The sequence below is a fragment of the Equus quagga genome, chromosome 8, assembly GCF_021613505.1.
Source record: "Equus quagga isolate Etosha38 chromosome 8, UCLA_HA_Equagga_1.0, whole genome shotgun sequence".
Classification (NCBI taxonomy): domain Eukaryota; kingdom Metazoa; phylum Chordata; class Mammalia; order Perissodactyla; family Equidae; genus Equus; species Equus quagga.
In genome coordinates this window covers 112,177,091-112,202,978 of record NC_060274.1, presented here as the reverse complement: position 1 = coordinate 112,202,978, position 25,888 = coordinate 112,177,091, and the positions used below count along the sequence as shown (strand labels likewise).

Sequence of the window (25,888 nt, the reverse complement as noted above, 5' to 3'; positions counted from 1 at the left end):
GACTTCATTCGTTATCAGTAATAAGAAACTGGAAGTGATCAACAACTATCACTATCAGTTGGCATGACTTTTGTTTTTGTTTTCGTTTTTTAATCATGCCTCAGTTCCCAGAAAAGATGCCACTTACCATACTAGACTAAGAACAGAAAAACAAGAAATAATATCTGTCACTTCTGATGATGTCCCTGGTTGTCTTCCTATCTTTACAGCACGCGTTAAATTAGATGAATGGGTTTTTTTTCCTCCTGTGTCGTTTGTTATTTGAAATGTTCTTCCAAATTCTTCTCATTTCAAGTCCCCAAATCTGATATTGTTCCCCATTCCCATGACTTAATACCTAAACCTGGACATCAGAAGTAGGTTATAGGCAAATATTATATAAAATTTTAAAAGAAATCACCATAAAACTGTACCGCATCTTGTCACAATATTCTAGTTGGTGTTAACTTTTTGGGGACATATCATATATGGAGAGTCAGGCTTGATTCAATTCATTCAGATAACTGTAACTCTTGTTATTTCTGGATACATTTTCTGCTAAAGATGGAAACATTTTAAAATGGGTAGCTGCCTATCTTTTTATTCCATAAGGGTTCACTGTAGTCCTCACTTATAAATAATTTGTTTAATGTAAATGTGTCTGTAATGGGTAATTTCATCTGTATTCTCCTGCCATTCCATTTGCACCATTATTTTAATTGATGGGTCATTTATCATTTTACTAGAGCTTTTTTTGTATTTGAGGGGGCTGCTGTTACCTTCTTAGTATTTTTAGAATTTAAAAGTAATTCTCACTATTCCAGCTACATACTTTAGATACTTTATACGATGAAATTCATTTTCTATTTCTTCCAATCTCCAATTTTGCTATTGTTTTTGCATAGGCAGAAAAGAAAGTAGCATATTCTATGTATTATTATGAAAGCCCCCAAAATGGTATCTTTGCCACTAAAGCTTAAAATTCAGCCCTTAATAATCGAAGTATAAGCAATATTTCTCCAAGTCCTTCTATACCACCAATACTGTGGTGGAGCAACATATCTCATTACTTTACTGTGAATGAGTCCTGAGCAACAGGAAAAGGAAAGAAAGAGAATTGCTGGGCCCAGTATTGAGAAAAGAAAAAGGGGCAGGTATCCCACCTCCTACCCCCAACTTCAGTTTGCTTTATCCATAACTAACAGCTCCACAATGCTAAGGCCTCTCAGATCAACTAAAACTGCTAATCCATTTAACTATCCATTTTCAGTTTCTATGACAACTAGCTCTAAGAATATCATTTATGGAGATCTTACTGTTTCAAGTACAATTCTAAGTAATTTAGGTACATCGCCCATCCTCTAACAATCCCACAAAGCTCATGGTATTTTTCCTATTTTACAGATGAAGAAACTGAGACTCACCAAAGTTTAGCGACTAAAGTGGGAATGGAACTTAGATTGGTTTGACTCCAACACCTGAACCTCAATAATATTTCTGCCTTCAGGGCCGAACAATCTCACGCAGAGCTCTCACAATGCAAACAAACTTCAGGCACTCCTTGCAATTCCTACGAAGGCAAATTCTCTCATGCAGGATTGATTTTTACAAACCCTCATTCACACATCTGTAGAGCCAGTGTTGGGATGACAGAGATCGCCCAGCGCACTACTTGATTTCTTATTATTAAGACAAAACTCCACATATTAGAAACTCTATTCCACGAGTCCCAAAGGGGAAAAAATACATGATGTCTATGAGAAAGTCATTTCTTCCCATGACTGCCGGTATCTTTCTCGACTGTTTCTTAATTATAATTAGACTTTCTCACTTCCTATTCATCCTGGCCTAATGGAACTTGAACTCCTCCAGACCTGAATTCTCTGCTGTCCCAGGCACTCAGGCCTTTACTCTCACAGCAGGCAAGTACAAAGACACATAGCTATGGAGGGAGAGCACACCATTCTCACAGGTTTCTATTTTGTTCATTTCAAATTCTGCGCAGTTCAGAAACAGGCAAGTTGTTTGGAGAGTGAGAACACAAAAAAGGTTCATAAAGTTGGGCTTCCTCTTTCTCATCTGGCAAAAGAGAGGAAAATGGAGCTATATAGGGAAGGAAATTCAGCTCTGCAAGGGAAGGTATTTGCTGAGTTTTAGAGAGTTTACAAGGAACCAGAGGATGTTTGCAGAGCTGAAGGCTGAGAGAAAAAAAGATTAGAGAAGGTATTTACTCTGTTAAAACTGCCAGAGAGAAGTGAAAGTTCTAAAAGGTACATTTATTGTTGTGTTTGTGCACAAACAAAAAACAGTGCAAAAATATTACAGGGCAGTCTTGCATACCCTTCAAAAAGAACTCTGAGGGGTCGGCCTGGTGGCGCAGCGGTTAAGTTTGCATGTTCCACTTCGGCAGCCTGGGGTTCACTGTTTTGGATCCTGGGTGGGGACCTATGCACCACGTGTCAAGCCATTCTATGGCAGGCATCCCGGATGTAAAACAGAGGAAGATGGGCACAGATGTCAGCTCAGGGCCAGTCTTCCTCAGCAAAAAGAAGAGGATTGGCAGCAGATGTTAGCTCAGGGCTAATCTTCCAAAAAAGAAAAAAACAAAAACAAAAATTATCTGAGACATAATTTTACAAATAAAAGGGTGTGTTGGTAGAGTGTGCACCTTCAACTGTGACAGGCAAGCACGCTGAGAACTATCTCATCCTGGTAAAGTGCAGAGGCTAGCCTTGGCCTTTAGGGAGGAAAAAGCTTCTGAAAGCTGAGTTATGGTTTTAGAGTCCAAACCAACTCAATGTAATATAATGTCTACCTACAAATATAAAATATTATTATTGTTAATTTTAATAATTTTTCCTTCCTCTATAAAGTTGCATTAGAAGACACCCTCAGGCTCATCAAAATCTACCAAAAATACTAGATACAACTGCTCCATTATGGATGCAAATACATAACCTCAGGTTTCAAAACCCTCAAAGGACAGAATCTCAACTATTTACTATCATTGCTCTCTTCCTAAAATTTATCCTAATTAGAAAACAGTAAGCATTGACTTGCTATTTATACTTTTAAATTTCTAAAATTTCTTTGTCCTGGAGATTTTTACTCTTTATTATTCTTTTCAACCAGGAAAAAGCAGGTTAATATTTAAGTACAAAAAAATGTCTACTTTAATATAGTGCCTGGCCTGTGAGCTTTTAGGATATTGCCACAAAAGCATTAAAGCTATTTTTATTTTTAAATCTATAAGTAAAAACGAATATTATGAATGAGATTTTGGAGAAGAGAGAAACAGTCAAAATTGCATAAAACAGTAAAAATAGCCAGTTGCTCTGAGGCTGACAGACCAAGGTCGCCACAGAAGGCCTTGGGCCTGGGGTTGCTTGCCTTTCCCTTCCCAGCTGCCCACTGTCTGCATGTCTGTCTCACAAGGTCTCCGGGAACTGTGTCCCCCTCTCTCCCCACTTCCTCCTTCTCCCTGGATCTAGAGTACTCTTTTCTTCCTTCTTTACATGGCTTCCTTTTGTCATTCTCCACTCCTTCCCTTTGCTCCATTCCCTCTGTTAAGTGGCTTAAATGCAACCGAGATATCTTTCTTTTCCAGCACTTGTGTGTTTAGTAAATAAAGCACCACAATCTCTCTATTATGTTAAAGACAAATTAAATATCTTATATTTCTCTAATGACAAAAAAAGAGACAGAGAGAAAACTACATTTTACCAAAGTATACAGACTTCAATTTATTTTGGGATAATCGAAAAAAAACTCTCACCTATTTTCCACTTATCTTCATTAAAAATATACTGCATTTCTAGACTTTTGTGAAAGTAATCACAATTCATATTTTTTCACATACAAACTTCAAAAAATACATCCTTACATCCATAAGTACTTATGCTGGTAGCTTTTTGTCTACACTGAGAATATTTACTGCGGATGCCATAGGCAGAATAGCAGTTGTAAACCATCAACATCAGAGCCAAATTACCTGGAAAAGGAAATCAACCAGCGTTTCTGTTTATCTCTAAGCTAATAATGAGAATCAATCTACCAAGTAGCATCTGCCTACTAGAATTTTGGAGTTACACAGTAAAGTCCTTGCAGGCAATTCTGGTATCAGACAGAAGTCCTCAGAGCAATATTTAAAATCATCCTATTCAATGAACAAGCAATCTGTATCTTCATATTATGGTTTAATGCTACAAGGCTAATGCATAGCATAAGTGATCCAAAGCCTATTTCTATTAAGTCAACAACCCTTTTATTATGATAATGCAATAATTTCTCAGACTAATGAATCATGATGTTTTTCTGAAAATGTTCACTTTAAAACAAATACAGAATCCATAGTGCTAACAGATTATAGGTGTTGATTTTTTTTCATTTTGTTTTGATTTTTAATTTTTGGAAGATATATCATCCTTTTCCTCTAGAATTATTCAAGTGTGAACGAAAAGTTCCTGCTTCAGTTCAGAGTTTTGATCCTCTCGGCTATGATGTCTTCCTTGGCCTAGACTCTAATGAGACTAAGCCCCTACAGACGCTGTCAATCTTCTATATCAAATGCGGGAAGTGAGGAGAAAGTGACTTTTATTACAGAACTCTGAGGCCCTCTTTGGGGAGAAAAAGGGAGAAATGTGATATGTGACTTCTTTCGATTTTTCTTCTTCTTGCATGGGGAGTACTTTGAACATATTCAATGAAGCTTTTACGGACATAATAGTTAAATCAGTAAAGAACCCCCTCCTCCGTTTTTTTTATTTCTTTAGGGACACACAAGAAATGTCCACTCCAGAAATGAAACTGCCCAATCTCGAGATACTAAGAAAGCTTTATTTACAAGCTAAAATGAACAACTTCTTTCTAACGTATGATAAAAATAACCTAGAAAATAAGAATATGTCTCCTGGCTTTTCTCCCTCTTTGAATTGCTTCTATTACAGATTATGTTACAGATAAGAATTAGTCCTCCCAAACAGTGACTATCCAGCAGGGTAGGCTATTGATTATATCTCATGATAAGAATATCACTCCTGATTTGGGCTTCAAGACTGTACGAGAAGTCGGCCAGAATTATCAGTATAAAATCTTAATATAGGATTCATTTCCTTGTTCCATGGCATAATTACTATAGTAAGGGATCCTGAAACGGCCACTTGATTAGTTTTAAGTGGTACTAATTAGGATGTATAATTTAGATCCTAGGTAATGCATAGACATAAACACAAAGTATGTAAAGTTTTGGCTCTTTCTATAAGAAAATACCAATTTTAATATTAAAAATATGACTAAGTAGTCTTAAAGGACACAATTTTCATTCTAGAAAGGAAATAAGCAACCTCAAGTTGTTGCCAGTGGGAGGAAAAACTGAGTTTAAAGCTCCATTTCACAAATTAAATTCTGGCTGCATTTTAACATCAAGACTTTTTTTTCCCTTCACAGTGCCAGAAATACATTCCAGAGCCAATGTTCTCAAGTGAAAACATACAGTATTTAGACAGGCAGTAATTTGCTAGTAATGTTTCCACATAATCATTTCACACACGATTGCTAATCATGCCATGTGAGGGAAATCTCTAAACTAGGGAACATATATGTGGCCATAAAATTAAATTATCAAACTGATAAAGGAAAAATGGTCAAATAAAAGACTGTTCTAAGCTGCTTCAGAATATTAATAAAGTCTCTTTTGGATAGTTTTAGATACTTACAAAAGGGTAGAAATCTGGAACATAACCAAATCTTAGGAATATAAACACTTTCTTTCTCTTATTCCTGAAATGCTTAGCTAAAATTACTTTTTCCCCAAAGTAGTGATATAACATTCAATAGGTTCTCACTCAGTCACTTGTCATAACTTCTAAGAACTAAGCTGTTAAAAATTATTTATTGAGGTCCATTCCAATAGTTTTCCCACCAAACCACACTCTCCCTCCTAACACTCTCTTGAACCACTAACAGGCAGTGACAGAGATAGGCTGGAATAACACCAGAGGTTCTGAGTGCATTCTCTTGCTGAGAAGCAAGGCATGGCATAACCAATTCCATTCTTCTCCTCTTGCTCAAAAGGAACGATACAGAAGATGGAGATTGAAAGCATTAGCGAGGTTTACATAGAGGAAAGCCAAGAGAAACAGTTTGAACAGGCACACCACTCCCTCGTTTCTTCAGCAACACAAATGAGCATGGAAGAAGTCAAAGTTATAAATAATCTTTAGTGGTAAAAAAGTAGTAATGCTTCACACATGGCAGGATCTGGCAGAGTATGTTACAGAGCCAGCTCATGAAGTGCTTAGCTATCAAATTAATTCCAGTTGGCTGGGATATGAACCCTGTCACGTATATTGAAAACTAGACGAAACATAACTAAATGTAATGATAAAGAGCAACGAAAGTGGTGCTGCAAAAGTAATCATGCAGCTTCAGCTTGTTTAATGGTTTTGTCAATATCTGGAGAAGAGGAATTCCATGGGACCAGAAGAAACCTCAGGGGGATTTTGCAAACATTAGGAAGAAATTATACAAAGGGTTTTCAATACCAGTACTTTCAAAAGGGGGAAGGGCATTATTATTTTAAAATAATGAGCTCAAGAGAAATCTAAACTAAATTTTAAAACTTAAAATGATTTTTTCCTTTATGAGTGGTATACCAAGACTTACCACACTAGGAACATAAAGTCTACTCAACATTCATTGTAATCCACCACAGAGACGAATCACCCCTTTCATTCTCTCTCTTCCTGATATTTAAGACACTATAGATGGAAAAGCATAGGTATATTAAGAGAAATGAATAAGAAAAATTAAATATGTCCTCTGCTTTCCTTTCACAAATTGTTTCTGGCATTGTTTCCCCACAACTTCAGCTTTTTGATTTTTTTCTTCTGGATTAAGACTTATTTTAATATATATAACATATAGTACTTTACTAATGTCATTTTCTATGGGACAATGTAATTAATTCAGTGACATTAATATTGACCTCATACAGACAAAGGAAGAAAGCTGGGTTTTCTTGTGTACCACATACAAAACATGTGAGGAACGTCACACATAAAAGATCAACTTAAAGGATGAATCAAGTTTACAGTAGTTGCTTCCCACGGTTCTCCCTCAAGACTTGGATGCCACCCAGTGTTGCCGTGTTTGTGCAGATGCCATCTCTGGACCACCCAACTACCTCCTCTTGCCAGCCCCAGCCCCACAACTTCAGTTTTTAACTGCTCCTCAAACAAAACATTTGATCAGCTGCCTCACATTCTTTTTAGGAAAGCATGAACACTTAATGAACAAGTAAATTTTAAAAACTAATGAAATTTCTGAATCAAACTGCTAATGCGTTACTCAAACTTTTCCAAATAAACATACAGACGTGTCCATTCTTCCTCATATAAGAGTTAGGTTTAGCAAGACGGCACTAACAAACGGCCTGGGTACGTCAGAATTGTCTTCCTCCCCTTTTATGGCTCCTACTATACGATCCTGCTTTAAAATAATCCTATATTGGCAGATTACGTGTTTAAAGCCAATTCTTAATAGCATCATGCAGACTAAAATATTTGAGAATATTATACTTCTTAAATCTCACTGGAAAAAAAGAAGGAGGCACAACTGCAGAAGTCATTTGAGAAATAATGTAATGGCACAAAATACAGAGAAATGCACTCTCTCCAGAAGACAACAGCAATAGAGAATGGTGACAAACAGACATTCCTGCAGGCAGCAGAGGGCTTCTTGAGAGTTTTCACTTCATTTCGTACCAAGACCTAAAGCTAACAGGGAAATCACAATGTTCTGTTCCAAAAATACTGAAGTACTCCTTCTTCCTTGCAATAGCGATATCCCTAATCTGTGTAGAGAAATTTTCTTTTAAACAAATTGAATTATATTTTAAATGGGCTTGAAATTTTACCTTGGGTAAGTTTACAATAAAAGTCCTTAAGTTATGCAAATAATTATATGTAAATTAACCAGGTGAATTAATAAAGTTTCCTTCTAAATCAGCACAACTATTTCTAGATGCTCATTATTTAGAAGCAAAACTAAGAGAAGGGTATAGTCATGGGACTCAAATACCGTGAGAAAGTACTTGAGGCTGTGATCTTGACCTGGCCTGTGATGTCTCTGGGACCCAGAGCTAGTCATATTGTATCTTTTCATTTAAATTTTTTAACAGAAAAAATCATTTATTCTAACCCAACAGGAGAAGCAGGTTTATTAACCGCTTGCAAAGTGTCCTATTGAAATGGTATTTGGCATCAAACAGCCCAATTACAGCCATCATGAAAGAGTAGTACAGCCTGAGAAACCTCCTATTTTCAGGTTTTGAGTGGAGGCACACACTTGAAATACAGAAGAGAGGGTAAGAGATAAGGCTCTGGGGTACTTCTGCCTAGGCTTGAATCCTAGCCTCTCTAATGACAACAGCATGATCTTAGTCAAGCTATCTCAACTCTCTACGCCTCAGGTTCCTCAGCTATCAAATGGGGATAATAACAGTGCCTACCACATAGAGTTGCTGTCAAGACTGAAGTAGATAATACATTTAAGCATTTATAATGTAAGTAGACACATCACGGGGCTCAATAATTTTAGGTACTTTTATTATATTGACTTCAGTTAACTGAGATCTTTACAATACATAAGCAGATTGCAAAACTAAGATCCCAAATGTACACTTAGATGACCAATTCCATCCCACATTACCCTAACATTCCTAGAATTCAGAATGTTTGAAAACTATTATTACACTTTTGTATATAATCCAAAATATAAGGATTCAAGATAAATGCTCATTACTATTTCCAGGTACAAGGAGGAAACAATATTAATGTTCCAGAAATTCAATGTTTGCATGGCATCAAACTCAGTGGCAAATGGGATGTGAGCAAGGCAAGCAACATCACTAGGACTGCATCAATAATCTGACTCCTTATGGCTTCGGTGAGAGTTTCCCTGGAGTTTGCTTTGATAATGAGTATAGACAGGGTTGATCCATTAAGGACTATGCCTGCTGTCTTAATGCATTCCCTCAAGTAATTCAATCATGTTTGTTTGGGAGAGACTTTGCGTTATCTTAAGGACAAATACCAGGTTTCTCAGAATATGCTAATATATTTAAATTATAGAGGGGCTTCCTGATTGCATTAGAAATGCATCCATCTTCCCCTTCTTGTCTTTGCAGAGGGCATGCCACAGGCTCTGTCACAACCAAATGCAAACTTCTCCTAGGCTGGGTTGCTCATTCTATTTTGAAGAGTAACTGCTTTCTTTCTCAGTAGTTATTCATCATCCACCAAATAAAATAATATCTGAAATATGTGTGGCACACATAAATATCTTTCATCCAACTCCCAGATAAATACATATGTGGATGTTTAATACAGTAATGGGGTTGATAAAGAGTCTAGAAGACTGAGAAGAAACTAAAAGAAAAACAAATAGAAATTTTAGAAATATCAAGGTCATTAGGAAAAGCTTACTCTTTCCTCTTCAGAGAAAGTAAAAAAAAGAAAATGAGTTATAACTAATATTTAGAAGAAAAAATATCTAGCTCCTAGTAGTGCAGTTCACAACCATTGCTATAAAGATTTCAAAATGTTAGCTTAGGCTTCCTGCCTCTCCCCAATCCAAACTATGAATAAAACTTCCTGCAGAAGTGCCAAAGCCTGTGACAAAATTCCTCTACCATTTACATCTGTAATGGTTTTTCTTCTAGAGAGAAGAGAAAATATGGGGAAATAAAATTTTTGACAGCCTTTGTGATGTTCAGTAAGGTGGAAGTATGTTTGCAAACTGCAAATCGGAGTGACTTGTTGAAGTGCCTTCTCTGACAGGCAACATTAAACAAACGTCTCCCATAGGAGGTTCCTCTGGGGTGTGCGCTTGAGTTTCGGGAGGGGAGGAGAGGAGAGGCTTTATGTGCTGTCATGGGAAATTAAGGGTCTACCTGAAGGAGTTTTACAGACTCTCATTTTTAATCAAACACAGGCAGCCTGTCAGTTAATACACGCACTAAAGAGGGCAAAATAAGTGACTTTCTCTCTCTGCTTCATCTTCATCTCGACAATGACCTAAATAAGAATCAGTTCTCTTTAATAACTGTACCACAAAACACATTTGGAAGTTTATCTTCGTAATTTATCCATTTGAATATCACAAGCAACCCCAAGAAGGAAAACTAGATACAAATCCATTTTAGGGCCAATGATCCTAAGGCACATAGGAGCACAAAACCTGAACCGTGAACTGTGCTCGGTCACCTAATAACCAGCCGCCTATCCTCATTACTATGGTTCTGACAGTGAGAACTATGAGACCTTATTTTCCATGAAAAGTTTATATTATTAATTCACTCATCAAACACTTACTGAGATTCTAGTACGTGCTGGACATCATCAAAGTTCCAGGTATGCAAAGCCAATCAAAAAATGGTCACTAGCATCTTCCTTATGAGGGAGAAACACATGAGAAAAAAATACTTGGAGAACAATTACATGCTGAGTCGACCAAGGCATAGAGGAAAGGGGGGGAGTAAGAGAGGTGTCAGAAGGGGTCCCAGAAAAGATGTTGCTGAGGGATGAGGAGAAATTCACCAGATAAAGGAGGAGGAAAAGGGCATCAAGTAGAGAGAAAACACATGCAAAGGAAGAGGCATGACAGAGCACTATGGTTTGTGGGATGCCAAATAGTTTAGGATGGTTAAACAGATGACAGGAAGCATACAGGAAAATGAAGGACAAAGGGCTCAAAAGGTAATTCTACAAACCCATTTTTCTCAACCAGTTACTAAATAGGACTCTGAGGGCCTAGAAGTGAGAGGAGTCACAAAATGGAGGTGGCCTGGATCCTGAATCATCTTCTGGTACATCCCATGAAGTACCTGAGACAGACACTCTTCATGCCTCGGCTCCAATCCAACACTGTGCAGAGAGCACAGGATTTAGAATCAGAATCCATAGGTTTATGTCCTGCCTCCAATACTGTGTCACCTTGATGAAAGAATTGAATGTTCAAGCCTCATCCATGAAATAGGGATAATAATACAACTCTTTCAAACTATTTCTCAGGGTTGTTATGAAGACTGAATAAGACATGGCCTTGGAAGTATTTTGTAAATTGCTGTTTAAATGGTAGCTATTTAACGCTATTATATACTTTACATACTTAAGCACATACACAATCATAGCAATAACATTATTATTTATGTTTTGGTAGATCAAGATCTTGTGTGCTAGACTCCCCCTTTTGACTCTTTATAATTATAAAATAAATATGTGGTTGTTGCAATAAATTCAGAAAATATAGAAAAGTATAGCAAAGAAAATAAAGGTAACCACAATCCCACATTTACTTCTAGGTATATAGGTACTCATAAACAAAGATATATATGTATTTATATATTTTAATCAAAATTGGTCATACAATACATTCTACCTTATAATCAGTTTTTTTCTCAATATATTGAATATATCCTTCTATGTTAATAAAACTCCACCTACTTGCCCATTTTCAATGTCTGGACAATGTTGTATGCATGGAACATAATTTACGTAATCAATCTCATCTAGATAGATAGTCCAACATATGAACACAGATCTTAGCTAAACATTCCCTGTGCTCTGTCCACTTAGCAGTCTTTTAATCCCTCCCTTCACCCCATCCTCCCACGCACTCACCCATTTAATAATCCTTTTGTTTTACTTCTTTGGCAGAACCTGTATCTTGATCTTGAAGATTTTCTGAAAGTCTTCAATTCTGCATTATGTGATTCAGTGATGTATTAAGCTTCACTTAACTGGACAACTGTGCAATGACTTAACCTGTATACTCCCGTCTCAGCTACAAATGTCACTAGCCCATCTGGCTTATACTCTTTATCCACGAGTCCCACTCTGTCCTTCATAAGCACTCCTTCCCCATCCCCAGTTCCAACTTCCAAGCAAAAATCCTGAGTTTGAGTACAGTCCATTTTTTTTCCTCATCTCTATTTTTCCACCATTTTCTCCTGATAAGGAGGTTATTTTCTTATTCTAATATTTTTACTAGGTGTAGGCATATTAATTTCAAGATAAGACTGTATTCTGAGCATCTCAAGAGAATATGTTAAGTGCTATAATGAAAATATGCCTAACACACAATAATTTAAAAAAATGAAAAAAGGAGACACTGGTGAACTCACATCTTGCAAGAAGTGCAGGAGCAAGTCCAAGTGAAAGTTGATAGAGAAGGTGATAGGAAAAGGTTGAAAGATAAAAGCATGATCCACTGTGTAAAATGTTGGTAAAATCAGGTAAGATACGACTGAAAAATACCCTTGAGATTTGGCAATTAGATGGTGACTGGTGAGTAGAGTGCAAAGTGAATGGGGGAGGAAGAAGGGAAATGAAGAGCATAGTATATTCTTGAACAGTTTAGTAGGAAGGAAAAGAAGGACTTAAGTAACAGGTGAAGGAGGGAGGTGACAAGCAAGTTTAAGAAAAATGATTTTATACAATGGGAGAGGTTGAGCATATTTATAGGTCCCAGGGAGGGAGCCAGTAGAGAGGAAAAGCCTAAAGGCACAGGAGAGACTGTTTCTAACACAAAAAGAACAAGATCCTAGAGGCGATGAAGGAAAACAGGATCCAGACCAGAGGAGAAACTGCCTCTGAAAAAGGAAAGGGCACACAAAGAGATGTGCCTCTACAACAAATAAACGTCTATAGGTAAAGAAGGAAAATCAAGGAAAGTCAGCACAGGTCGAATACTGGACTTCTTCGTCATGGATTTTCTTTTATTCTCAAATTACCATGATACCCTAATTAGGAACATAAGCTCCACGAAGGCAAAGACAATGCTAGGCACACAATAAGCACTCGATAATTATTTCTTGGGGAAAAAAATGAATGAAAAATAATTAACAGAAAAATATAGCTAAACTGAAGAATTTTCCCCTAAAATTCAGTTTAAGTACAGCCAACTCCACTGAATGTAGGAGTTGTATCTTGAAAAATCAACATGTCAACCAAAAACATGCAAAAAAGAAAATGTAATGAATCAAGGCTTATAAAGCGGAGGGACTTCTAACTTTCAGAGAAAGATGTTGCTTCCTTTTCATTCTTCAGTGAAATCCTCATTTCAATTTTCCTGAAGGCTTCAAAATAAGAAAGAACTGTAGATTCACTCAGATGTATTTCTGAGCATCGATGTGCCTCTATCAAACCTGCTCAGCACTCCTAATTTCATTCTAAAGAATGGATTTAGTGGAAATAAATAAAATATGCAAACAAGATATTGATGACTTTGCTGCTACTAGCACCCTGAGCATACTGGGCAGAGTGAGAGAGCTGCCTGTGGCTGGCATGGGATCCCTGCTGACAGGGCGTTCTGGTAGCCACCAGGAGAGGTTGTATATGAATTAAAACTCAGGAAACAAAGTGTCTATGACAAATGTGAATCTACAAACTATATTATATTCTAACAACCAAATAGCTAAAGTGAAGGCAATGAATAAATATAATTAACAATAGCCTCCAGATAATATAAAGAGGTTAAAAACATATATCTGTAATATGCAAGACTCCAAAGACTTATTAAAAGAATACTTAATATCCGTCAAGTTGATCTTGTGTTTTTATAACCGGCCGACTCACTCACCTCCGATTCATTTGCTCATTTTCCCAAAACAGTTTTATTGACTGCCTATTACAGACCAGAGCCCTGTGATTTACTACTCACTATAACTATATTAGGGCCTCTCAACTGGGCCCATGCCTGCCATTGCTTCTTGTGACATTCCTAGATCCAACTGGCTCTTCGTTAATGCCTCATATCACACTTCTCTCCTCCCCCTTGGATGGAATTTGTTATTGCCAAATACTAGCCTATATATTGGCAAACCTAAGAATGTTGATTTAAAGGTCCCAATTATTTTGTTTTTAAAAGGACAGTACTTAATTTCAAAGTAGTATCATTTTTACTTTTCTTGGTGTCGAAATTCCTTCTCTTTAACAAAACTGGCAACTTACGTTAATTGCCAATTATTTTTTTCATTGATTGATTCGTAAATTCCAAAGTCTGGGAAGTACAGTTAATTAATTTTAGCTTCCCTGGCGTTTCCTTCCAAGGCTGTCGGACACAGTCTATATTCATCATCTAGAGAATCTGGCTCATGGGCACCCTGGCTCACCACTCAGCTAGACCATGCCCCACCACCCCAAGATCTCTTAATTGCCTTAGAGGCTCCTTGATCCACAAAAACAGGGAATCAAAAGATTTCTTGAGAAGTTGTTTTGAAGAAATTTAAATTGTAAGCAATTTTAAGGACCATAAGATCCTAAAAAATTCTTACTTATTCTGAAATAATAATTGAATATTGTTTTTATAACCGCAAATTTCAGTGGTATACTGATACAACAGCTAACATAAAGGAACCAACGACTACTGTGCTCCCAGTAACGTGGACGACTGACGTGGACATAATGCTGCACAGAAGAAGCCATTTCTTCTCATCATAGATCACTTTCTCACCTATTTGCAACGTGGCAGTTTACAGGAATAGGCTTTAAAGAATGCTCACCGAGTTTAAAAATAGTAATCGTCAAATAATTACTATTCTTCCACAAGTACTGAAAACTACTTGAGGACATAAAAAATGCCAGTATCTATTTCAATTGCAAGACAAAAGAAAGGACAGGCCCAGCATTTCCAAGTTCAAAACCACAACTCTTACCAAAAACTAAAATTGAGGTAATTAAAAACTAAATCATCTATTATGATACTTCCACTTCCATTCTTTACGTCTGGGTGTTCTTGCTTCTCTTGCTTGAATCAAAGAACTTTTCTCTCTCACTTATTAAATAACAAAGTCCTAAGAAAATATTGTTGCTTACTTTGAGGTTTCTTTTTGTCTGTTTGTTTTTAACTACAAAAGGAAAATAAAAAGGATTTCTTGACCGTGAATGGAAAATATTTCACTTGCAGTAAAATATATTAAAAAAAAATAGTAGGCTATTAAAAATTAAATGTTCAAATGACATTACTGAAAGGAAAACATTTGAAAATGACCAAAGTAGAGCCTTTGGTATTATCCGGAAGCCCTTGTAACAAAGTATGCAAGCAGTAAGAAGAGAACAAAATGAATAGGAGTGAGTGTGAGTGTGAGTGTGAGAGTGTGAGAGTGTGTGTGTGTGTGTGTGTGTGTGTGTGTCTTCTGAGAGGTAAGGAGAATATTAAAATAATTTTCCAGATCATACAGAGAAACAATGTATAGCCAATACCCGAAGGAATATAAGTTATTAAAGGGAGAGACTGTGTTTTTCCTCTAGGTAGTCCTACATTATTTTTTATATCGAATTACATTATCAATTTAGTTTTCAAAATCAAATGTAAATGGGCCTGTAGCCGGACATAAACATATTTCATTGGATGCTGAATAAGCATATTTTAGCTATTGCAGTCCAAGACAAATACATGTTCAGAATACATAAAAAGCACACATAAATTATGTAAACATTTTGCACTGAAAAGAATCTTTTCTACTGTCTTTTATATGTAAGCTTCCAAAAATGTTAATTGAGAATTATAAAATTTAATTGATAGAAACAAAAAAATCTGCATCTAATGTCAGCTTAACCCTAGGTCAAAATTACAGGAGCAGTCATGATGATTTTAGGTTTATGTGGAAACACAGTTTTAGTCCCATATTAGCCTTTATAGCAGAGGAAAGTCAGCTTTCTTTTGCCTTTAAAGTCACTGAAAGAGTTAATTTATACTCACTTGTACTGGTTACTGGCACAGGAAAAAAACAGAAAAACACGAGCAGAGAAGGAAAATAGAAAGAGGACTAAGGAAGCCCAGGGTAGGGAGGGGTGGAGTTTCTCTAACAACTGCTCAAGATAAGCCACAACACAAGTCTCTCTTACCCTTGTACTGGAAAGAAGAAAATCAAAACTGAAATGACGCAGAAATCTACTACAACTCCTTGATCCTGACAATGATAATCATCAACACTAAACTGAAGTATAACAAAGTAACCTAAATGAGTAAGACTGGAAGAAACATATCTATCCAGAGCTCTGAAGTTGCACAGTATATTAGAAAGACTGACAGTCGCAGATTTAAAGAATGTAGACCTGACAGTTCACCATTTAGTTTACTGTACCTTGAATTCAGCTTCTGCTTAAGCATCTCCAGGAAGCATATGGTCTTCTAAGGAAAGCTTTCCTATATCTGGATTGCCTTATTCATTAGAAAATTTGCATTATGTAGAGTCAAATCTCTTTAATATTCAACCAAGTAGTTCTAATGCAGACTTATGAAATAACAAAAAACAAAATGGCTTTATCTCTTTTAAGTGATATATATTTATATATTTGAAAACAGACATCAAATCTTATTCTTCACTAACATTTCTAGTTCTTCCTACTGTTTCTCATAGGAATGACCTGTATTTTCCTGCTCCCTAGACCGGCACCTTTTGCCGCTTTTGACACTGTTGTTGAAATGTACATTGATATGTGGGTTGGAGCCTTGATTGGCTCCCAATTTCACTTACTAATATAAAATTGCCAGTTAGCTGCAGTCAGTGTTCAGCCATATATCATACAACATATTTGGAAAGTACCAAAGTAAAATAAAACCTTAGAAAAGAAATTTTAATCTCAAAAAATTAATTTGAAGATTAAAAGCATTTCACGTTTATAATATAAATTCACAATCAGTTTCTCAAATGTGGGGTTTGAAATCTAATATACCACCACTCAAGTGCTTCACAGGCCTTCACAGGTCAGATGTTCTGAAAACATAGCAATATTTTTCATAATTCCGAGGACCGGGAAAAAAGCAGTGAGTTTCATAAAAATGCAACAGGGTAGCCACATTACCTCCCATGCATGAATAATGTATGATCTACAATGTTATTTGCTAGACTGTCTAATCACCAGCATCTTTCAAAATGTCTACATACGCTTTAGTTCATTAAGAACAAACATCTATCTGTATAAAAATATCACATACCTGTGAACACTCAGAATAATATTCTGCCAAATAGCAATGCACACATCAAACTGACATGGTAGGACAACTTTTGTGCATTTCTCAAAGGTAAAAACATTGGGAAAAGAAATACAGAACAATTATTTCAACTTGTGACATTCATGCTTACTCTAAACTCTCAAACTTAAATCCTCTTTCAAAGCAAACCACACACACTATATATATGTATATCTAATATCAAGGAATGATGCAGAGGCTATTGTATAGTTTTAAATGAAAGTGAAGAAAAAATGGGCCAGCCCTGGTATCCTAGTAGTTAAGTTTGGCACACTCCACTTTGCCAGCACTGGTTTAGTTCCTGGGTGTGGACCTTCACCAGTCTGTTAGTGGCCATGCTGTGCTGGTGGCCCACATCCTAAAAAATAGAGGAAGACTGGCATGGATGTTAGCTCCAGGTGAATCCAAGTGAAACTTCCTCAGCAAAAAAAGAAAAAAAAAAGTGAAAAAAATCTAAAAAAAGAGTCCAAATAAGAAAGATTACAAAGCAAGGTTTCTTGTATTAGAAAAGATTTATAATCTTGGAAGGGGCTTCCATGATTCATGAAAGAATGATAAGGCAAAAGTTACTTTATGTAATCATAAGTTTTCCCTGTAGTAATAGAAAAAAGAAAAGGTGAAAGGAAAAAGTATCTAAATTTCTAATAACTACTAAAAACAGAACATGAAGCTAAGTTACAAGAGTCGTAGTTTAGGATCAATGCCATTAAAAAAAGCAAATTTCTAAATTTACCTTTATATTTCTATATTTTATCCTATAACACTTTCTAGTTACAACAGAACTACAAAGATGCAAAAAAATCTAGTGTACCATTGTTAGGTATGCAAGAAAGACTGATCTACTTCAACCTCATGACTAAAGAAAAAATAATTTTCCTTTACATTTTTATTCATATCTGATTAAAAAAATTCACTTCAAATCAACAAATATTTGCTAAGCACTGCTATAAGTTACCTATTAATTCTTTAAGCAAATATTTATTGTGTACTCCCTTCATAGAGAAGACACATCTCAACCACTGTCCTCCCCCTTCACTGTGAAGTGATGTCAGGAAAGGATTTGAGAAAGGAAAGATCATGAAGAGCAGAAATCTAAGATCTTAAAAGAATCAGATTTGGAATTTTGAAGACCTAAAATGGTCTTACCAAATTCACTCATTTATGAGAAAGAGTTAGTGCCAGAAAAGGTTGAAAAGATCTTTTGTGCTAGACCAGGTTTAGACTAATATATATAATTCATAAGTAGTTAAGTGATTATCCTAGAATTATTTTTTATAAAAATCTGTTAGATCTGTTGGTAAAGCTTATAACAAAAATTATAAGACCTTCTGCAAAACAGTGTACCAAGCCATACTACTTCCTTAGGAGAAAACAGGAGTCTATAGTTCAGCCACAACTATTCCTTAAAAACGCATATGTCTGGAATGTCACACAGGATAACTACTTCATAACAGCTTGATAGGCTAATGGCATAATAATATTTGCTCAATATCTTTGGATAATACTGTCAAAGTGGGCTACATCAAATAATAATTTTCCATTTCAGGATACATAATTGTTAGGAGGGACAAAGGATTTTCAATACACCAGAGAGAGTAGTGCTAATGACCTCTCCATTAAAAACAGAACTTCCCGAATGTCCCAAATCCAGTAAGATAAAAGTCTCAAAAAGTAGTTTTCCTGGGGCTGGGCTGGTTGCCGCGTGGTTAAGTTCATGCACTCCACTTCGACGGCCCAGGTTTGGTTTCTGGGCACAGATCTACACCACTCATCAGTGGTCATGCAGTGGTGGCAACCCACATACAAAACAGAGGAAGACTGGCACAGATGTTAGCTCGGGGCAAATTTTCCTTAACCAAAAAGAGGAAGATTGGCAACATATGTTAGCTCAGGGCCAATCTTTGTCAGCAAAAAACAAAAAAGAAGAAGAAGAAGAAGAAGAAAAGAAAAGTTTTTCCTGACAGCCATTATATCAGGCTTTCTCTAAGCCTTGATAGTCTTTGGAAGTTTAGATTTAGTCCCCAAAGTTTCTTGCAAATCTAAACATAATGCCCTCCTTGATGTTTAAACAAAAAGAAGGAATTTTTACCTTGACTACCCTGCCTACTAGCTCCTCACTCATCTGCCCCAACATCCCCACCCTCACCCCCAGCAACACACACCCCTTATTCACATTAGTCTGCTCACTGTTTCATGAACATATCCTTTCCTCTTAAAATTTCCTCTGCCCAGGTCATTCTCCCCCAGATAGTCACATGGCTTCCTCCCTCACTTCATTTCAAGTCTAATCAAATGTCCTGTTCTCAGAAAGGCCTTCCCAGTTTACCCTATCATCCAAAATAGTGGCCCCCCCTACACTGCCAGTCACTATCAAATTCCTAAATCTTCTCTGTTGTTCTTCAAAAAACTATCAGTACCTGATATTGTTTTCTATGTGTATTACTTTACTTTTTTATTGTCTGGCTTTTCCACTAGATTAAATTACACAAGGGCAGAGGCTTAGTTAGTCATGAAATGGAGAGGACCTGGCATAAAATAAATTCTCAATAAATTTTGTTAAATGGATGAGCAAATGGATTTTTATTATGCTTAATTATAACAGTGAATTTTATATGCCTTTGATCTGCCAGCAGTGTCAACAAGCAATATTATAAGTGCTATAATTAATAATACAAAAAATATAAAATAAAAATGTTAATCACAGTTGTCATTTACTTTGGAATACCATTTTTAGAAATATAACCCACTATGCTAATGGCATAATCAATTTTGGAGACTTTCATTGTTCCAGGTTTGGTTTCTGTTACCTGTTGACCTAACTTCAAGACCCCTCATAATCACAGGCACTTTAAAGCTATTTCACAACCAGGCCATGGGTAACTTTGGAACAGTCCCCCATACTGTCTGCTAACTGGCAGTTTCTATATCCGACAAGATTCTTTTAGAAGTTATTCTTCTCTGTAATTAGAGACAAATATGATTAGACGATATGATCACAATGATTTTTTGTTCTTATTGCTGTTGCCTTAAGAAAGGCGTGCAGCCAAAAGGAGAGATACTGTCCATACCAAAGCCCAAGATGCCAAGAAAGTTTCATCTCCCTCACTGACCTAAATGCCAGCCTCTTCCTTATCGACCAATAAATATTTCATTTTTTGTTCTACCCAGGAAGACTTTAATTGCTGTCTGATTTTAATGAAGTGTGGCTGATAAATACTGAAAAATGTTCACAGCCTGGATATTCAATATTCAAGTTGCATTCAACAGAGTAAGCATCAGTGACATTTCTGCAATTTTAAATGCCATCATCATCCACTATGTCTCCAGCCTCTTACCTCTGCCAAGTCACCCCAAGACTGCAAACATCTGCTCTTCAATTGTCTCCTAATAAACACACTTTATGTGTGCAAAGTGCTAACCACCCTAAAGAACCAAATCCTTTTAAAAGCTAGTTGAAGCAAACAAGCAAAACAAGGAACATGTTGTCATTTGGACTTTTAAATTTTAAAATGTCACGCCTTTGGAGTCCCCAAATATTATAAAAGCATTTCCCAGTCACAGGATTGCATAACTTGAAAAGTAGACAGCAAAATCTAAACCAACCAACTCCTTTATTTTACAGACAGGGAAAACTAAGACTCCCAGTGATTTGGCCAACATCAAAAATAAAAATGTGGTCACTCTTACCCACCCCCCAGCCCACTTTCAGTGGTCTAGTCTCTCTACCATGCAATATACAAGATGTCTTTCCATTGAAACAATGGCTCCAGTGCTAAAAGAATGATTAAATAAGTCATTTACTAAATTAATTTCCTGAGTTTGTTCTAACTGCAAAACTTAGCGTACATTCTCTGCAGGAGATAATTAAGGTAAATGAGGTCACAAAGGTGAGACTCTAATTCAATAGGGCTCCTGTCCTTATAAAAAGAAGAGGCCATGTGAGGACAGAGGGAAAAGGCTTCCTGGGACTCATGAGACTTGTCCTAGCTCTAAGGCTTTGGAATTTTTGTTTCTCAAGCAATGATGGGCTGCATTAAATCTCAACATTTTTCTTTGCGATTCCATCTTTGAAACCAGAAGCCTACGGTTGTGAGATGGAGAGTCCAACAGAGCCAAATGTATGACTTTGTTCTCATTAATAACACTCCCCATCAATTTGCCTTATTGGCTCAGATTGCATACATGACAGATAAACAGAGAAAGCATTAGAGCATTTTCTGAATACTTTAGTCATATTCTACAAGCATTTAGATTTTTAAAGGAATAATTTTTGTTGTCACCCATTTTCTGCTACATGAAGAAACTGTACTAACAAATCTAAGCCACAATATATTCTCTGTTTTCAGTTTCTAGAGAATAAAGAATGAGAAACAAATGTAACAACAAAGAGAAAAATAAAGTCTTACTCTCTCCCTCCAAAATTCCACAAATAGCAGCCACAGAGTAATTCCAAATTTCTTGAAATGGTTTCATTATATATTAATTGTAATTAAAAACTGTTACTCTATGTCAAAATGTGGTTGATATTTTAATAAATTATACTTCATTGGTGAAGGTTTATTTATATTTAGATCATGATTAATAATTACCATGATGTAATTATTAAAAAAATTATTTTTGTAAAAAACCTAAACGCATGTCAAACCTAGACAAAAGAAGAGAAATATGCCATTCAAATTTCAACACTAACATATCTTCCTTCTGTTCCCCAAATTCAAAGCCTATAAAATATATTCCATTTATCATAGTGAATCCATCCATTCCTCTGGAATGTTTCCAGAGAAAGCTGAAAACAGCAAACGTTTCAGCAGAGGAAAAAAGAGTCTATCGTGTTCAGGGTCTATATTTTGGTGAAAGTATTTCAGAATCTACTTAGGCATGGCTAGAAACCTATTTATTTCACCATGTTTTTGTTCATTTAGAACCTCAGGCAGAAAAATTGATTAGATGACCTCATCATCAAAGCCTTCCTTAAGGGTTTACTTGCACACAATGTCTTGTAAGGCTAAGAGTGAAGCAAGCAAGGTAATACTATAGCTCATCTTTTAAAAATTTCATTCTCTAAGAGACAATTTTCTGGTTTCTTAATCAGAAAGAGAAAATAGTAAAGAAAAGCATTAAATAAACAAATCAAGGGGCCAGCAGAGTTAATGGGTAGTGAGCAAATTGGAAGTCAGTAGATCTGCCTCAAATACCCGTGAGATTTCCTAGTGATGAGGCTGGTACAAAAACAAGTTTGCAAGGTTACCAGATCCAAAGACCTGGAACAATAATTTTATGGGAGGATAGGATAAATGACTGCCAGGAATATATAAAACAGCATAATGGGAATCTGCTGTGTGGTGTTCTTAGCAGGGTGGTTCAGAGTTTTCAATATGGAAAACCTTTAGGCTGCAAAGAATGTGCTGCCATCTGAATAAAAATTATGCAAAGAACATTTTTAATAAACAAAGTGTAGAAAAGCCGTACGCAAAGTTTCTGGAAGACAGAGTACAAGTGTTGCTAGACATGGGGGAAGAGCAGCAAAGGAAAATGAAGGATCTACACACTTGAAAGGGTTTCTCCCTTCCAATGAAAAATATCTGAGTTCAATAACAGAGTGTAAGAAAACAATGACAACGTTCAAACATGTTGGCTTGTGATAAAAGTCAACTTGTGCTAAGGTCCTTCTGAACTTACTTTTTGAATATGTGTAAGTTCTAAATAAAGAATAATTATTATAAGCAGTTAGAAAAAGAGTTTGAAAAATTGAGATGGGAAAATAACATGAGTCACTCCATACAAGTAGAAACTCATTTGGAGGGGAACCACTGGGTGACAAGATATGTGATTGCTCAATAATGTCAAACTAGTTTCAAGAGAGGATGTATTGACTTACATACTTGGTATGAGAAATCCCACTGATGCCCGTCCTCTCCAATAATTGGTGTTTTGGGCTTCTTCATTTTTGCCACCCATGCAACTACCAAGTGAGTACCTTTCAACAAAGATTTGATCTTATTTTTTTGTTTCCCCAGGACCTGGCATAGAATCAGAGTCCAATAAATAACCAGCGAACAAAAGTGAAGTAAAGGAAACCAGATTTGAACCTAGATAACTTGTGGTTTTCGATTTCAACTTCAAATCCTGTGCTTTTTCCCCATCTTCCCATTCTTCTACACTGCCTCTTCCACTATGTTTATATTGTCTTTTAAATAATAAAATGGTAAATCACATTCATTTGGAACTGGCATGGAAAAAGAGCAACGGGCAAAGGATGGGAAATTTATCTATACATATTTTACTTAAATAATCCCATAAAAATAAGAGTGACTATTTCTAAACAAAAGTCCACATTTAGGGGAGAACACACATCGTATGTGTTCAATAAACATTTGTCGAGAGAATAAAAGAATGACTACAGGAGAAATGAGAAAAGCTTTCTTTAAATGATAATAGTAAAAATGAAATATCCTTGTATGATAATGCACATTGATTCTTCTCATTACCAAAGCTAAACTTCCAAACTCTAGAAGAAATAATAAATCCAATAATCAGCCAACGGTGAAGTGTAAAAACTAAAATAAAAAAATGCTAAAAGATATTAGTCATTTGAAGTTCAATAAGCGCATTATGAGTTTTCAGCTGAGACTCTATAATGGGTTTGAGAAGGAACACTGCAATTTGAGACAAAGGCTAATTTAAAGACTATAATGATCACCTGCTTAGAAAGGAATTACCTTGCAGACCACGAAATATTCTTGTGACTTCCATTAAGAGTTACACAGAGAACAAATGAATGATAAACTATTTATACCACGCAACAAAACTTTCTCCAGTTCTAACCTATAATAAACTTAAATTCTGAGTGAAAGTAGAGACCAAACAAGTGAGTATAACGAGCAGGAGTATTATCAAGCTGAAAACTCCCTAGTGAAGCAGCATAAATACAATACTAAAAAATAATTGTCAAAAATTATTGGGGCCGGCCCTGTTGTGTAGTGGCTAAGTTTGCAAACTCCACTCCAGCAGCCTGGGGTTTACAGGTTCAGATCCCAGGCATGGATCTACACATCACTCATCAAGCCACACAGAGGTGGCATCCCACATACAAAGCAGAGGACGACTGGCACCGATGCTTGCTCAGGGACAATTTTCCTCAAGCAAAAAGAGGAAGATTGGCAACAGATAGTACTTCAGCACCAATCTTCCTCACACGCACAAAAAAACTGTAATACATTAAATTCTGCAAGTATTTTACCAGAAATGCATTTTGTTAAGTGTGAAATAACCATATATTTTTTCCCATTCTCCTGACTTCACATTAAAATTTTTTTTAAAGTTTATGGGAAAAAAATCTCTTGAAAAGTGGTTATTGAGCACACTGCTTAAAAGCTTCCAAAGGGTTTCTTCTATACTTAGGAACAAATGTAAGCATAAGGATTCCATTTATACAAGCCAAAGCATAACTTAGCAGTAAATTATGGTGTTAAATCTAGGTTAGAAGATGCCTATAATGATTAAGGTATTTCTCCATTTTCCTAACAATTAGCAACACTAACTAAGTAGAAATCAATTGTAATTGGAGAAGAGAGTGAGTACTAATTACCAAAGTCAGTTGATATATAAGAGCATTGTTACTTAATCTAGAAATTCTATATGTTGTAATATATATATATGTAAAATCAACTAAATTTATAAAGGAATAGTCTTACTTCTCTCAATTCCTTAATTCTTAAATTATATGAATTTACTTGCTGCAAATGTTTGCTAAAACAGATTTTCTTAAGGTTAATAACATTTCTTTAAAAATCTCTTATTTTATGTGTGAAAGCCAGGGTTTTTTTGTTGTTTAATTTACGTATTTGTATTTTTGCATTTAAAACTAATTGGGTAAAGTATTCCAGTACAATTTAAAAAACTGGTTACCTAAATAAGAGATTTAAATTGAAGTATTTCTACCGATATCAATTTAGTAAGTCTTGGTTAATGAGAAGGTAGGACAATTTCAGTAATAAACTGCTTATGGTTTGGAAAAGTATACAGAGTATTATCTCTGGCCACTTCAGTAGCATTTGTTTAACTATTATACTAAATGCCTCAAATATCAGAGGAGTCACCTGAGACGTCAATGTGATGAGCTGGGGTACCTAACTTTAACGAACCCAAGAGTTTCTGGTCCATTATAGAAAAATACGACAAAAATGTACACTGGTTCATTACAGAGAAAATGCACAAATAACATTATCTTGGATATCTGTGTCCAGAAAGTACTCCTTTTTATTGTGGTCAAAAATACATAGCAAATAATTTACCATCTTAACCTTTTTTTAGGTGTACAGTACAGTAGTGTTAACTATATGCACATTGTTGTATAAGAGATCCGTAAAATTTTTTCATCTTGCAAAACTGAAACTTTAGATCCATACAATACCACCTGACTTGTCCACTCCCAAGAAGTACATTTTTAAATGTATTTAGGGATTAGAAATTTTTTAAATGGAAGTATCATGAATTCTTATTGTCTGACAATCATAGTATCACAATAAACTGAGCATTATAACAGATTTCATTCTAGTCACCATCAAGTTTTTCTTCAAGATATAAAGCCATGTATTTGACTGACATAATGTATTTCAGTTTTTATAAATCATTTTTGTTCAGGGACCTGCCAATTCTGAAAAGATATCTGAGTCATTAGTGTAAATTAGTTAGGCAGATATGGGTCTGCAATTTTCTCCTATACAGGGCCAGAGAGTAAAGATTTTAGGTTTTGTGGGCCATATGAGTGCTGTTGCAAATATTCAACTCTGTAATTGTAGCACAAAAGGAGCTATGAGCAACACACACACACGGAGGTGCATGACTGTATGTCAATAAAAATGTATTTACT

General features: G+C 35.9%; 1 protein-coding gene across 1 annotated transcript in view; it reads right to left on the bottom strand.

The window, feature by feature from the left end:
• EXOC4 (exocyst complex component 4) overlaps positions 1-25,888 on the bottom strand; it is a 736,410-nt gene that overhangs the window by 382,159 nt on the left and 328,363 nt on the right. The gene's annotated exons all lie outside the window — the stretch shown is intronic.